At 45.3% G+C, this 13,598-nt stretch overlaps 1 long non-coding RNA gene across 1 annotated transcript; it reads right to left on the reverse strand.

Annotated features, from left to right (window-relative positions):
• Positions 1-9,053: 9,053 nt before the first annotated feature.
• On the reverse strand, positions 9,054-13,048 carry LOC136502571 (uncharacterized). The gene is made up of 5 exons (XR_010770632.1): positions 12,848-13,048; positions 12,560-12,706; positions 12,016-12,482; positions 9,392-10,244; positions 9,054-9,284 (listed from the first exon to the last, which is right to left on the reverse strand). It is a non-coding gene; the product is annotated as an uncharacterized lncRNA (long non-coding RNA).
• Between the last annotated feature and the right edge of the window lie 550 nt (positions 13,049-13,598).

Below are 13,598 nucleotides of genomic sequence, written 5' to 3' on the forward strand. Positions count from 1 at the left end.
CGATCATGTCCACGCAAATGTAGAGGACTAATGGTGGCCTGGACTACGTTATCAGTGGCCAAGCAACGTCTTTGCTCTCTCCATTCTGCTGAGTGGTTGTCAATGGCGCAAATAACTGGATCTGCCGTGGCAACTGGCAAGCGAGGCAGTTAGCAGAGTATCATCCTTTCTGTCCGGCGACAAGACTGGCCATGACCATGAGAGCGACGAGGATAAAGCCGAGAGTCTGGAGATGGTGGTACTGAAAGAAGATTCGCAGCGTTGTAGCCGTCTCGGAAGATCTCCACGTCTCTCAGTCCCACGTCCCATTATATTGCTGCAGTGGAAGGCGAAGCTAAAGATATCGCTGAGGAAGGTGAATGTGATGACCTACTTTCATCTACATATGCACGAGAAGCAAATAAACCTTGGAATGCGATTTGGTACAACAAACATATTGGTGCGGACAGCTTCTTCAGCTAGGTTGGTAGAGTCTGGTGATAGGTTGCTAGGATCGTCTAGGAGTAGATCTGGCGGGTGGATTCATTTCTATTTGGCTTAGAACAACCAACAACATGAACCGAAGAGAGAGGGAGGGAGAGAGCCATACATTCGAGCTTGGCAAAGGAGGAAGAAATAGCCATGGCAGTGGCGATGCAGTGAGGGGTGACGGTGGCGCGGCGTCGTAGTCGAACGCCGTGCAGTGGAGGCGCGGTCCAGTGGCGACGGCGAAGGCGGTGGCGCTTTCCGTCGCTCACAGCGCTCCCTTGATCGGTTAGGATTAGGTGGGGAGTTGCGGCTACGGTGAACCTCGTGTTACGAGCCCTAGTTCCCACCTCCTTTATCTTTATATAGCGCTGCGTGACGGGGGCTCACCAGCCAGGAGAGCGGGGGCGCCCCCGATCAGGGCGCGAGTCAAGGGTCCAATTAGCCGTTGGGCCAAATTGGTGGAGATCATCCTAACATCTGGTGCTCAGCCTAACAAGTCCATGTCTTTAATTTGCCGTTGATCGCTAACCCAATCTTTGGCTCTTTGCTTGCCGATGATGGTTTAGTGGAGTTCTCCATCCAAACAGAAAGTGGCAATGACGACCATGGCTGGATCCGGATACTGAGAGTGGGTTGGAGACACATGCCTCGCTGTGTCACGTGAGGATGGAGTTATGTGGCAAAAAAAAGCTTCAAGATGTGCATTGTGTATGTTCCATCTTTCGGAGGCATCAAACGTATTGGCTACTGCTTGGAGCTCTTGCCACTTCAGTTTGATGGCGCACGCGTTGCCACTAGGAGACTGTTAACTGAAACAATAGAGCAAAGCAGTGTGGATTATTCCAATTTTCCAGAAACGTCGAAATGGTTGCGCCGACTCATTCAGAAAAAAGAACACTGTGACAATTACTTTAACTGGCTTTGCAAGAAGCAAGCACTCAACAGCACGCAGCACGCTGGTCGCTGGTCGCTGGTCGCTGGTCGCCACAGTGCGCACGGTACAGTCGCCACAGTCGATCGATCGTGCCACGGCTTGCCCGGGCATCGTACTGCGCGGCCAACGCACCCTTGAGAAATGCAGCGTCGTGCGTCGTGCCACGGCGTGCGCGGCATCTCGTTGAAAATGCGGCGAGACGTGGATGAAGTGGTGGGAAGATGCGGCGTGGTTGGGGCCTGGCGTAGCGGCGGCGGCCCAACAACAATTCGACCCGACACGGTGAAGCTGCTGCTCCCTGCGGCCACGCGGTCACGCGGCTGTTGTTGTGGCGACCATCCTAGCCCTGCACTGCGACACGGCTTTGGCTTCGGTAACATAGGTAGGGGGGGGTGGGGGCTTTTCTTTGCGGAAATGCTTGCAACACGACTGTTCTGTAGGTGGGCCACGACGTCAGCCTAAATAACCCTCATGCAGCGGGCAAGGCACTACCGACCTAGCAGACCGAGCAGAGCATGACCGTCCCTATCCCATCGCACCCACCCTCTCGTCTCAGGCATGACGGCGACCTCCAGGCTCCGCGGCAGCCCCGCATCTGCCCCTGATCTGCACGGCGCCAACCCCGATCTACGGTGCGCGAGGCGTGCGCTCCGCCGCCACCGACAAGCGCGTCCTCGCAGAGTTCCTCGAGGCCTCCATCTACGTGCCAACCTCTCCCTGCCCCGGCGGAAGCGCTTCAACATCTCATCGCCACCGGCAGCGGAATCAGACGGGATCTCTTCGCGTGCCCTCGTTTCGGACAACGTGGACGCAGTGCTGCAGTTACCACCAGGTAGGTCATGGCCTTAGCAGCCTGGGAACGGGAACATGGCCCACGTTCTCATTCCCATGTTCCACGTTTCGGAACGGGAATGTTCCCGTTCCCATGTTATAAAATGATACCCTAAGTTTGGAACGGGAACGGGAACAGGAACATGGCTACTAAGGTCATGGCCACGCGACAATGCTATGTTTCAAGTGTTTCAGGACATTTTTCAGACATGTTGTAAGCCTATGTTTCAAGTGTTTCAGTTATTTCAAATGTATGTTTCAATTGTTTCACGTGGATGTTATAAAAGTAGATCGAGATGTTGCATATGCTGCAATAGTTGTATACGTATGTTGCAAGTGTCTATCCCAATGTTTCATCTATTTTTTTATACACGTATGTTGCAAGTGTTCTAGACGCATGTCTGAAGTGTTTCATCTGTTTTCTTTTGTGTGTTGCAAGTGTTGCATCTGAATGTTTCAAAAGTAGATCGGGATGTTGCAATGGTGTTTCAACTATATGTCCCAAATGTTTCATCTATTTTAGACGTTTGTTGCAAATGTTTTAACTGGATGTTGCAAAAGTAGATCTGGTGTTTGAATGTTGTAGTTGGACCCACTTGCCATAGCCACCTGCTTGCAGCTGCTGGGGCCACGTGCATGTGTATGGGAGCGGCAGACGCGGGAAACAAGAGCGGGCGCAGATCGAGACGCGGCCCCGTGTGGGGGCGCACATGCGTGGAAAATGGAGCGGCATGGGTCCCCATGTGAAGTGGGCGCGCGGACGGGCATAGCTGGCGCTAGCGCCCGGATGTCCGATCCGGACGCTAGCAGTTCCGTTTTCTTAGAGATCGAGGGGTACTTCTTCTCAATTGAGAAAAAAATTAGAGAAAAAGGTGGGTTGAATCCAATTTTTTTCTATTAAATTCTCTTTATGACTAAATATAGAAAGGGATTTTTTTGTGAGATTACAACGGACGCTCACAAACACGAGCGCACACTCATCCTTATGAATGCACGCACGTACACCCTACCCCTATGAGCACCTCCGAAGAACTGAGTTAGACCGGCAAATATCGAGATTGACAAAATCATCACAGACACATCGCTGTCGACGGGCACGTCGCGTACCACTTTAATCCAGTGAAGATGCTCTTTGCCCCCCTGCTGTCACCTTTTTGCAGGATTTGATCATGGTCCTGGGCCGTTGCGCATCGGGTGGAAGGAGTAGATAAATATGGTGCAGGTACGATTGGTTTTAGCATTTTGACTGGCCCAGAAATGGACGGATGGATGGGCCGGCCAGTATATACATAGGGCCCAAATCCTGCATTGGCTCACTCCAATCTTAATCTTGCTTTTATATATAAAAAAAGAAAAAAGTTTTTTTAATATAGTTATGTCTGTGATGATGTTTACTGCTTCAAATTAGATTGAAGTTATGCCTCAAAACATGATCGCTTTTGCTTCTTACGTACTTCAAATTACGTTTCTTGACATTTCCTCTCTTTTACCTCTTGGACAGAGCACAGGCTAAGTACACACACGCTGACACATCGAGTAGGCAACACCATTTGCTAGAAACGTACGTAGTACATCATATACTGTACATGTGCTAGCTACTACTACTACTAAACACTATTGGAGTATACATACTCTAGTCAGCACAAACATAGCACTGACATGATAGATACACATGAGTCGTTATTCCGTTGGCATACGGACAACCCGTCGAACCCAATGCACGGTTTTTTTTTCGGACGTGTTGGGGGTGGGGACAAGTGGTGGAGCGGGGTGCGGTCGGCTGATGGACGAATCAGATGAAAACACGTGGCAGATGATCGTATACTTTAGTAAAGATTAAATTGAAAATGATTCATCGCGATTATATGGGTAAAAGAACACAAAATTAACACCTCCACTCCACCCTTACCCCTTGGGCGCAAAAATAAGACTGGGATGGTATCAAGAAGATATATAGCATCGATATGGAACATCGGTACGACAGCAAGATGGGTACAACGATATTCAACTCCGTAAAACATTATGGTAATACAGAGGTTACAGCTGCGCTAATGAAATATCGGTGATACGTAGCCAAGAAAATGTTGATTATTGTTAGTCTGGTAACTTTTTGAAAGATTGGAGGTAAAATTACTTAAGTTCTGAATTAATACAGTTTTTAGTACCCCAGACAAAAAGCAAAATAAGTGCAAGAGCTAGGTGCTGCTCAAATCTGTGAGGACAAAATCATACCATAAGCAAGAGCGTCCGTCAAACTCAGAGTGCATATACGGAAAAGGAAACTAAATGCTTTTCAGTACCTCGCATGGACATTAAAAAAAAAAGGGAAGTGCTAAATTTCAGATAACTGAAAACAACGTTTCTTTCAAGCGATTGTTACTAGCTGTCCAATCTAGATGTCTTCCCCCAAGTTTCTGAACTATACATGCATGAAAGCCTTTCGAACTTCCACAATATAGCCATACAATTTCAACTAACCATTTTAATCGGCCCACTCAGGCTACAAGACCTCCCTCCACACACCTCTGGTTACATTACATCGTAGACTGTCACATCATCCTCCTGCCTTCTTTTTGGTTGAATTCTTTTCCTTATTTAATTAACTCATGAGAGCCTCTGGTTATGCCATTGACTGTCATATCCTCTTCCACCTAGCGAACACTTCAAGTCAGCAAAAACGAAATCAGAATGTTGAAAGAACAAACTGTTAATCTGAACTGGTTCATTGCTATACCTCGTTTTTGGTTGAATGATTTTCCTTACTTAACTCATGCGCGCCATCAGCGTGCACTTCACCCAGTTCTATATCTTGAGCCTCTTCCCTTTCATGCCTGGAAAGAGTAGATATATGAAAATGATGATATTGACATGCTTGTCACTCCTCCACAACATTATAAACATTTCTCTCACATATAATGAAATATACCAATCAGTATATATATATACATCATACCAGGCAGGTATGTCTGCTGCAGCTGGGTCAAAGTGAACCCTATAGGCAAAGCCATCAGTTCTAGCCCTCTTAAGCACATACACATCCATATCATCAGCCAACATATCCAAGGCCGACGAGCGAATGTCTAAACTCAAGGAATTCTCTCCACCTAAGATATCACCATCTTGCCTCAACTTCTCAGAGACTAGCGCAGACTCCTTCGCAATCCCCTTAAATTTTTTGTTTGCAATTTTTGCAAGCAAGTTAGTTACTTACCCATCAAACAGTAAATATCAGTTTACAACGGATAGACCTAAAACAGGATCACTAGCCATAGATCTAGCATGTCTACTTGCTTTTAGAATAAACAATGAGTCCTAGAACATCTACTAGTACAGGATTAATAGATAGAGTGTGTGAGAGAGAGAGAGGGGTCAAGGGGGTGTAAACCATCGGCCGCCTTTGAGGAAGACGGGCTCGCCATCGCGATGCTTGGTGAAGACCCGGTGGCGGTGCTGTGTCGAAGGGCGACGGTGCAGTGGCGGCGTTGGCCGGTGGCGGTGCTTCCCGTCACTGGCTACGCACCCTCTCTTAGATCGGATTAGGGTTGTGTCGGTGGGTGACTGTAGCTCAGGTGAACCTCGTGATCTGAGCCACCATCCCCCACCTTTCTTTTATAGCGTAGTGTGACAAGGGCCCACCAACCATGTAGGGTTGGGCGCTCCCGATTAGGGCGTGGATCCAAGGGCCCAATTGACGGGCCAATTGGATAGAGATCAACTAACATTCTTTCCCCTTGATCTCACCTTATGACTTAAACTCAACTTACTTACTTTATCTTGTTCTCATTCCATCACAGATTAGTGCATAGAGCATGCCTCATCGTCACAGTCAATTGCCATTAGATTAAACAGCTACAATGTACCTTTCTGTTTTGAAACAGATTCTCAACTAGGCCTTTATTGTCCAGGAATCATAGGCTTTCCCTTAAACCCATGCCGGCTAAGTGTTCTCTGAACACGCTGGGTGGTAAGCCTTTTATAAGCGGATCTACGATCATCTTTTATGTTCTTATATGCTCAAGACTAATTATATGATCTCGGACTTTGTCTTTCACAACATAATACTTTATGTCAATGTGTTTTGCAGCACCACTTGACTTATTGTTGTGAGCATAACATATTGATGGATTATTATAGCAATATAACTTGAGTGGTTTATGTATGTCGTCTACCACTTTCAACCCCGACATGAATTTCTTTAGCCAATTCACCTGCCGTGTGGCCTCATTACATGCTACAAACTCGGCATACATTGTGGACGATATAGTGACGGTTTGCTTTGAGCTTTTCCATGATATAGCTCCTCCCGCGAGAGTGAATATGTATCCTGACATGGACTTTCTTTCATCTCCCGTATAATCAGAATCTATATACCCCTCTATGTGCAGGAAATCGGATCTTCTGTATGTTAGCATGAGACCCTTCGTACCTTGCAGGTAACGCAAAACTTTCTTTACTAATTTTTAGTGTTCTATTCCTAGATTACTCTGATATCTGCCAAGCAACCTGGTAACAAATGCTAAGTCAGGGCGAGTACATACTTAAGCATACTGTAAACTTTCGACAACTAAACTATATGAAACCGCTTTCATTTGATCGATCTCATATTGGTTCCTGGAATATTAAAATTTCTCATATCTGTCGCCCTTGACTATAGGAGCAGGTGAAGACTTACAATTTTGCATACTGTATTTTTTAGAACTTTTTCTAAGTATGCCTTTTGTGATAATCCTAAAACCTCATTTTCTCTATCTCGGTGAATCTCTATTCCTAGGACGAACGAAGCTTCACCGAGATCCTTCATATCAAACTTTGAGGACAAGAACTTCTTTGTTTCTAGGAGTAGATTAACATCACTGCTAGTGAGCAAGATGTCATCCATATACAAGACTAGGAAAATGTATTTACCATTCTTGAACTTTGCATAAACGTAATTGTCCTCTACATTTTCTTGAAACTCAAACTTTCTTATTGTACTATCAAACTTCAAATACCACTGTCTTGAAGCTTGTTTTAATCCGTAAATGGATTTCTTTAGGCTGCATCCCGTACATTCTTTTCCTTCCACAACAAAACCTTTCGGTTGTGCCATGTAAACATTTTCCCCCAAATTCCCGTTTAGGAACGTCGTCTTTATATCTATCTGATGTAACTCTAAGTCATAATATGCTACAAGCGTCATTATGATTCTAAAAGAATCCTTACATGAGACTGGAGAAAATGTCTCATTATAATCTATACCTTCTCTTTGCGTGGAGCCTTTTGTCACAAGTTGTGCTTTAAATCTTTCTATATTCCCTTTGGAGTCATGTTTAGTTTTATAGACCCATTTACAGCCTACTATCTTGGCTCCTTTAGGAATTGTTTCTAAGTTCCAAACTCCATTGGTTTTTATTAATTTCTTTTCATCTTCCATGGCTTTAAGCCACTTGGATGAGTGAGCGCTTCTCATGGTTTCTTCAAATGAGGTGGGATCACTCTCCATTTGAAATTCCTCACATTCATAAACTTCACAATCAGCAGGAATGGCTAATCTCCTGACTCTTTGAGACCTTCTAGGGGCCTCATTAGATGACGCTTGTTCTACATGAGGCTGCTGTTGCTCTTCCTCATGTGTGACAACGGGTTCTTAGGGATCCTGAAGGACAGGTTCCTCATGTTCATTCATTGTTGTCACAGGAGAACTAACAACAGGTGCTGTTACTACAGTATCTTGCACCATTGGTACAGCAACAACATGTAGCGTGAAGAATGGTTCTTGAACCATAGGAGTGTGCACGTATACCCGCTTCTCTTCAAAACTAATTTCTCGCGCTACCATGCTCCCCCTGATCATATCATCCTCCAAGAAAACAACATGTCTTGTTTCTACAAACTTCGTTTGTCTGTCAGGACAACAGAAGCGATAATCTTTTGACTTTTCTGAATAGCCAATGAAATGACAGTTGACTGTCTTGGAGTCCAGCTTCCCTATGTTTGGGTTAAATACCTTTGCCTCAGCTGGACAACCCCACACATGTAAATAGTTTAGTGAGGGTTCATTTCCTGTCCATAACTCATACGGTGTGTTGGGCATCGATTTACTTAGCACTCGATTAAGTATATGAATGGTGGATTTTAACATCCCCATCTATAAACTTATCGGTAAGGTAGAGTAACTTATCATGCTTCTCACCATATCCACTAAGGTATGGTTACGTCTTTTAGCTACTCTATTCTATTGAGGTTCGTCCAGGAACTTGGCCATATGGGGTGTGTCGACCGTAGTATTCTACCCCACGGTCGGACCTTACTACCTTAATTTTTAAATTATGCTGATTTTCAACTTCAGCCTTGAATATTTTAAATTTATCCAATGCTTTCAATATTTTCTTAATTAGATAAATATAGCCAAAACGAGAATAGTCATCTGTGAATGTTATGAATGAATCATAACCATCCACACTCTTCATAGGAAAAGGACCACAGATGTCTGTGTGAACTATTTCTAAAATTTCTACGCTTCATTTGACATCTTTCTTTATTTTTTAATATACTTTTCTTTTATGCAATCTATGTATTGTTCTAAATCTGTAAATTCTAAGGGCGGAAGAATTGATTTATTAATCAATCGCTCTATTCTCCCCTTTGAAATATGGCCTAAACGACAGTGCTATAATTTTAAAGATACATCATGCATTCTCTCCCGCTTATTTGTTGCATTCATAGACGAGAAAGCATTCTCATTCTTAATACTTACATCATTTAAATTCTCAAAAAGTGATAATAAATAAAGCTTGTCTTGTCGGAAGGCAAGACCAACACATTTATTATTATAAACAATCTGACATTTGCCATTACCAAAATGGCAATCATATCCATCGTCATCTAAACGTGAAACACTTATTAAGTTTCTTCATAAAGAGGGTACAAATAGAACATCTGAAAGCTTAAGTAGAAACCCATCAACTAATTCTAGAGAAAGATCTCTAATGGCTTCAACTTGAGCTTCAACTCCATTTGCTACATTAATTCTTTTTTCTCCTCTTTGCAGGGTCCTCCTCGTACGGAATCCCTGTAATGAATTTGCAACATGAACAGTTGCACATGAATCAATCCACTAAGTAGATTTTGCATAACTTAAATACAAGGATTCATTTATGAATGTAATGAAATCCTCACCTCTCTTCAGCAGTTTCTTTAGGAAGTCTGGACAGTCCCTCTGGTAGTGTCCATGCTTCTTGCACCATTTGCGTTGATCTTTTTCAACTTGAGTATTGTTGTTCTTTGGATGGTGGTCATTCTAAGGGGCTTTCCTTTGAGGTTTGACATTCTTATTGAAGTTCTTTCTTGTCCTTCACAAGGTTAGCAGAGTCACCCTGTAAGGACTTCAGCCTTTCCTCTTCTTGAACACACATTGCAATGAGCTTCTCTATGTCCCACTTGTCGGGCTGCATATTGTAGTGAACAACAAATGTTTCATATTCCTTTGGCAAGGAAGCAAAAACTAGATGAATCAGGAACTCATCCTTGAGCCCCAAATCTATTGGCTTCAGCTTCGAAGCTGTGTTGCTTATCTTCAATATGTGCTCTCTCATACAGCCATCAATATAATTTTCATTGAACAATTTCTTGATCAATGTATTAGCATAAGCCTTTGAAGAGCCAGTGAACTGACTCTCCACCTTCTTTAGGTACTCCGTGGCGGTATCACAGTCTGGGATCGACCCCCTTATAGCATCTGAAATTGTGGACTTAGCCACCATCAAGCACTTGCAGTTTGATATGTCTCATTTCTTACGTTCGAGATCATACTTCATCCGCACTTCTATATGATCTCGCTACCGAGCAGTGAAATCAGCATCAAACTCGTTTTCTTCCCTCACCGGGTCTACTAGCTCAATAGGACACGGGGAGGTTAGCGCTAAGTCATTCTCGGACAGCGCAAGTGCGAGCTCATACTTCTCTCGCCATACTCTATAATTGCCCCCTTCTAGAGGTGGTATGTGCGAGATGAATGCCATTGGGTTGAGTCCTGAAAAACACCGTCAGAGATAGTGAGAAAATATGACATTATAATTGTATGCTTTAATTTAACATTGGTCAAAATTAAAACATACATTATTCTTATACACTAATTCTACATCACCATTGGGCAGAAATAGAATTAATACAAGGAAAATTTATGATTAAACATTATAATATTGCTATTATCAACGTTGATCAGAAAAATAACAATATTATAATTTACTGATTAAAATTGACTACTCTTAAAATTAAATTCTCCCGTTGATTCAAATTTAATTAGAAAATTATAAACTTTAACATTGCAGCAGAACCATGAATAAATAATAATTATCTACTTTTCAGAAGTATTTTCTTGTTCATATCTACTTTCTGGAAAAAGTAACACATTGGTGTAATTTTACCAGAAATTTTAAACCTTCGAAATTCATCAAAATTCATTCAAATCTGCTTCAGAAAATTAAATAAAATTCTAACATTATTTACTGTTCATTCTGGCCTAGCCTGTAGCAGCAGTAAGCGGCCCAGCAGCGACAGTACGCGGCCCGACAGCAGCAGCGGCCCACGCACACGCGCTCGCGGCACCTCCCCCGCGCCCAGGCCGTAACCTGGACCTAGGCCGGGAAAGCTCTCGCTCGCCTAGGCTCAATCTAGCCCGAGGCGCTCTCAGTCATCCATCTAGATCCAACGGCTAGACGTCGATTTCGGGAGATCGAAACCCCCTCGGCCGGCCACGTTCCCAAACCCTAACTCATTCGACTCCTCCCTTTCTCTGTCTTCGCCACGCCCCTCTCTTCTCCTCAGCGCAGCGAGCAGCAACAGCCGAGCAAAAGCGAGCGGTGATGGCGCCGTCGCCAGTCCCCTCGCCGGCGTGCACGCTCCCCAGCAGGTGAGCGTGCCGTCGTCGAGCGGTCTGGGTGGCGGTGCCCTGATCCCCACACGCGCTGCGGTGAAGAGCTCTCAAAACCCTAGATCTGACCGACCTCTTCTCCACCTTCTCTCTCTCAGCCCCGCGACGACATCGAGTGAGGCGAGGCGATGACGACGCCGTCGCCGACCCCCTCGTCGGCGCGCGCTCCCCAGCGGGTGAGCGTGCCGCCGTCGAGCGGCCTGGCCACAGCGCCCTTGGCCAGAGCACGCGCCCGCTCAACGTGCAGCGGCGACTCGACCCTTCTTCTCGCGCGAAGATGAGGCGATGGCGTGGTGCAGCGGTGAAGTAGGCCTCTTCCCCTTCCCCTTTTCTTCTCTGATTGGATCTTTCTTTATTTTCTTCTCGGATCTATCCGATTTTGGGTTGGGGATGGGGTTAGGATCGAGATTAGGGTTAGGGTTTCCTTACTGTTCATCTTCCCGAGCAGTTTGCGCGGGTTAGGGTTAGGGTTTCCTTACTGTTCATCTTCCCCGAGCGGTTTGCGCGGGTTAGGGTTAGGGTTTGAGTTGCTTTTCAAAACCGAGACCTTTCTCTTACTTCTTTTCTTCACCCGAATTGGGTTTAGGGTTCGATGAACCCTCCGTTTAGATCCCTAAACGAATCTATCACATCCTTCTACATGCTGCTACTCGGTTTTCTTTTCCGATAGGCTAGATCTACACCTAGTTAGGTTTCTGATACCATTGATAGACCTAAAACAGGATCTAGCCATAGATCTAGCGTGTCTACTTGCTTTTCAAATAAACAGTGAGTCCTAAAACATCTACTAGTACATGATTAATAGATAGAGTGAGAGAGAGGGGTCAAGGGGGTGCAAACCATTGGCCGCCTTTGAGGAAGACGGGCTCACCATCGTGATGCTTGGTGAAGACCCAGTGGTGGTGCTTTCCGTCACTGGCTGCGCACCCTCTCTTAGATCGGATTAGGGTTGTGTCGGTGGATGACTGTAGCTTAGGTGAATCTCATGATTTGAGCGGCCGGTCCCCACCTTTCTTTTGTAGCGCAGTGTGACGGGGGCCCACCAACCATGTAGGGTTGGGCGCCCCCGATTAGGGCGTGGATCAAAGGGCCATTGGATAGAGATCAACTAACAACAACAACAAATAAAAAGCTTGCTTGTCATTACCAAAAGGACAGACAGGCAACAGAAGCAGAGCACGGATCTGCACGCGAATACTTTTTGATGAGACGAAACAACCAGTCACGAATGTCATGGCTCAAGTCATCATGGAAGTAGAGTGAGTAAACACCGAACCCCATCCTCAGCCACTCAAGGATCAGCCCAGATTCCTTCGTGATACAATTGATGCAATCATACTGCAAGTAGTGTAAACAGATGGATATAAAGTACATATAATGTAAAAACTGATGCGAAGCTATTTTTGTACACGTACAATAACAGGAGGTATGATAGGGGTCGGCCTGTTCTTTCTTGGCAGCACGAGACTCTGGATCCTGGTGCTCAGCCTGATCTCAGGAGAGAAAAAACGTAACCCCTGCTTCTTCGATTCAGAAACCAGTTCGGCCTCCTTTTTGCAACACTTGGAAAGTAAGCAAAAAAAAAACATAGATCAATTCACTGTACGCTACCATTGATCAATTCACTGTAAGCTACCAATGAATGCAAGCCCAGCCTCAAAGGCTCCACATTAAGCTAGTAGTTGGCAGGCAGTGGAGTTTACCAGATAGACGAGAACAATAGCCAAGTTGTGATCGGCACGAGCAGAATTGGCAAGCTGTTAGACCTTCTTGCGGCGCTTGGAAAAAGCAAGCCAGCAAACTGAAGTCTCGAGCTTGCCGGCGCCCCTCGCCGGAGCTGGAGAAGACTCCCAAGGATCGAACACGATCTCACAGAGAACACACGCGAACTCAGTGGAACACGAGCGAATTGGTGCCGCTAACAACCGCAGCGTTTTTCTGACTCTATATTGCAATATATACAAGACGCTACACACGGCCACTGCCGCTGCCACACACACCACGAACTCCGACTTGACCGCGCCATCCCACGATCGAGCTCGCGCCATGCGCGCCACTACGACGCCTAACACCGAAAAGAAGGGACTGCCGCTGCATGAACTAGCATGCGTCTGGCTTACATGGACGCACCTGAATTAGCTAAGTTCAGGCTCTAATTATGACATGCCAAGAATAGAAACTGAAGAAGGAACGTGGCCGAGCTAGGATTATCTAACACAAACAACGGAACATTTTACAATTGGTGATAATACTGTAATTCTCAGCGAAGCTATCAGGAAATGGAGTTTACCAGGTAGACTAGATTAACACCCGCGGTAGCACAAATAATGGCTGTCGACCGAGGGTGGTATCAGATTGAGCCCCACTCGCTCTGGCATTTCGCCAGTAGAATTCCTTGAGGTACCTCAGGTCGTTGTAGACAGGAAAGAAACGGTCCCATCCCCATGCTCTCTC

This window comes from Miscanthus floridulus, chromosome 14 (genome assembly GCF_019320115.1).
Source record: "Miscanthus floridulus cultivar M001 chromosome 14, ASM1932011v1, whole genome shotgun sequence".
In the NCBI taxonomy this organism is placed as follows: domain Eukaryota; kingdom Viridiplantae; phylum Streptophyta; class Magnoliopsida; order Poales; family Poaceae; genus Miscanthus; species Miscanthus floridulus.